The sequence below is a fragment of the Patiria miniata genome, unplaced genomic scaffold (genome assembly GCF_015706575.1).
Source record: "Patiria miniata isolate m_02_andy unplaced genomic scaffold, ASM1570657v1 HiC_scaffold_25, whole genome shotgun sequence".
Classification (NCBI taxonomy): Eukaryota; Metazoa; Echinodermata; class Asteroidea; order Valvatida; family Asterinidae; genus Patiria; species Patiria miniata.
In genome coordinates this window covers 761,380-764,868 of record NW_024037064.1, presented here as the reverse complement: position 1 = coordinate 764,868, position 3,489 = coordinate 761,380, and positions in this window count along the sequence as shown.

Below are 3,489 nucleotides of genomic sequence, written 5' to 3'. Positions count from 1 at the left end.
ACGGTAAATAAAGTTGTTCACTGTTGAAGAGTGAGAAAAAGATCCATTAATGGGGGGCGGTGTGGATTCAGAATATGTTTGAGTTAAAAGAAGAACGGAACGAACAAAATTCATCTGGAACACAATTTAAGTCAGTTAACGGTTGCAATGCATATGAACAGGATGCATCAAGAACACGGCAGTTTCACGCATAAAAAAGTACGCCCTCTGTTGGCGAGATGGAGTTAGTGGTAATACCACGTGACAATCTAGCGCGATGTAAATAAACATTACGCGCAGCAATCCCTTCGTTTCGTTGGTGGATTTAAATACCCCGCGAAAGATATAAAGATTGATTGGTTTATTAAAATGAATATGCAACAGATTACCAAATAAGGCTCTACAAACCATCAATGAAGCTATGTACGGTCGACAGTTGCCATATAGCGTGCACAAATTCTGATAATGTGTGTTTTTTATGCAGCGTGTGACTTGTGACCTGGTACGATTTAGCGTTTTCGTGCCGTCATTTCCACTTCGAGAAAACATCATTTTTAAAGTAAAATACAGTTTTGTGACGCATACTTGGTCAATCTATCAATAAATGGGTTATCTAGGTTCACATTGATATGGACGAAAGGTTTGGGTCGACATGCTTTCGTGAGATTTTAGCCAATACTGAGGGTGAATAAAACAGGAATTTGTCAAGTCGCGATGTACGAAGTGTACATGCAGTGTCATGGCGTGACGAGTGGGGACCTTCGAGGCCATGTTTTGGCATGATTTCAGAGATTCAGATGGAAATCTCAAAGGTAAGCCTACAGATTATGTATTTACTCTGCTCAGAAGATGTAGTTTTTGTAGTTTCTCCTTGTTTTTAGCCTGCGACACAAGGATTTTGTGTACGTACGCCGCGCCATGACAGGAAGTCATTACAGTAATGTCGTACATGAAACAGTCGTAGCGTAGGCGCCTTGAGCTATCCCACAGCACGCACTTTTGGACGACGCAACGACTCGTGTATGCAGAAGACTTTCATCTCAGAAATATTTCTGCCCAGTGTGCCTTGCTAGTTGCAATTACTCAGAAAATCGTATTCGTAACAAATAATCACAATGCATTCCTTAATCCTAACAGTCCTGAATCCTCCAATTTCAATATGATTTTTACATTTCATGTATAGTCAGTGTGGTCAGGATTTGCTGGCATGCATCATGCAGAAACATGATGATGGAGGAATGGAGGTCATTCTTTGCAGGCAGGAGCCTGACATTGCTCATTTAATTAATGTTCTTGAAAACTTCTCAAGGAAACTGTGTACTGTATGTTCTAAATGCGTAAACAAAGGATTTGACATGTAGGCCCTACATGTAGGTTACATTGCCAGGGCCGTCATTAGGCTTTTCTTTTTCGCCCTCAGTCATATAATTGTAGAGTATTTTGTCCATTAATTTCAATTTTGACCTGGGACTAAAATGACTTGAGACTTAGTTGACATTGGACCGACTTTATACATTTGTACCTGGGACCAAGTTGACCTGGAACTGAGTTGGCCATGCTGTCTCAGACGGTCAGACCCCGTCAGTTAGGGACCAAGTCGTTAACAGTCTTGTGGTTGTTGGGTACCGAGTTTACTCCAAACCCATGTAATGCATGCTCTTGTTCTTGTTGTGTACAAACACAAAAGTCACGTAACTGTACAAGAACTTAAATGTGTACTTTAATTTGCCATCTAGACCTATTGGTTGTCTCTCGGACGCTGTGGAGGAGGTTGGCCTACATTTCTTCTTATGCGGAGTGTACGGCATTCCACCATGACACGCAGATGACGTACCCTGCCCTGACGAAGGATACCTTCAGAAAATTTGACAACTTTCATCGGTGAGCATCTTGATATTATTTTACTTAGAAATTGATCATGGCATGTATGTACATGCATGTATGTACATGCATGTACATACATCATGTACATGTACAAGTACATGTTTACATGTATGTCTGTGCCTATAGAAAAAGATAAAATATGAAACTTTCTTATCTTCTATAGTTTTTAACACTCAAATTCAATGCAAGAAAAATTCCAGCAAAGTTGTTTAAGATAAGGCACAGACAAAAATCTTGAAAATAACCTGGCAATAATTTTCAACAGAGACTTTTGAGACGCTTCCTTTTACCTGTCCTTTTCATTTTTTTTACGTCACATTTAACCTAATGTGCACATGTTCAAATTGACGTCAACACCAGAAAAGGACTGGTGTATTTGCTGCCACCATGCATCTCAAAGTATCCCATTAACTTTGTTCCATTTGTTATATTCTTGTTGTGCTTTCAGGTTTTGGAGAGTTTCTTCCTATTTGAGATAGTTTGGGAATTTAGGAGATAACTGACATCCCCCACAGTGCGACACTTTTAGAGCGCACCCATGCATTTTCGGTTTCACGAACTGACACTGATCTTAATTTTACCAATTAAATCGCTTTTTAAAAAAAAATTTGTACATGTATAATCGCACAAGTACACGGATAGATGTAATGCCGCATCATGCTTGGGTGTCAGTTCGTGAAAACAAAAATGTACGGGGTGCGCTCTAAAAGTGCTGCAGTGTGGCGAATGTCAGTTCGTAAAATAACAGCGTTGCTGTTGAAACCCCTCAGCCAGAGTCAAGTTATCATCCGGAAACCATTAACTCAACATGGTGACCTTGACCTTTGGCCTTTGACCCCAGAACCAGTCCCAACATGCCTGTACCAATGGGAAACCCCCTACTGAAGATAAACACGAAAATTTCATTTCTAACTCAAGTTATCATTCGGAACCATTTACATTTAACTCACCACGGTGACCTTGACCTTTGACCTTTTGACCCCAAAACCAATCCCAACTTGCCTGTACCCAAGGGCAACACTCTACCAAAGTTAGACACCAAAATCTCATTTCTAACTGAAGTTATCATCCGGAAACCATTTACCTTTAACTCACCATGGTGACCTTGACCTTTGACCCCAAAACCAATCCCAACTTGCCTACTCCCAAGGGCAACCCTCTACCAAAGTTAGACACCAAAATCTCATTTTCAACTCAAGTTATCATCCGGAAACCATTTACCTTTAACTCACCACGGTGACCTTGACCTTTGACCTTTTGACCTCAAAACCAATCCCAACTTGCCTACTCCTAAGGGCAACCCCCTACTGAAGTTACAACCCCAAATAACATTTCTAACTCAAGTTATCATCCGGAAACTAAGCTACCCGGACGGACGGACGGACGGGCGCCCGTCCGTTCCAGCCAGACGGAATTGTGGGGTGATAGCATTGTGTTCCCATTATCCCTTTTTCTAAAGATTCCCTTCTGGGGTGATGTTTTTCTATTGTGTAAAAAGTGGGGTGATGTGTCCTGAAAGGAACATCACCCCACAAGGGTGGTATGGTCAGGACTGACATACGGACGGACGGACAGACGCCCTAGGCGTTGACAATACCCCTCTAGCCTCTCGGCTGAGGGGTAAAA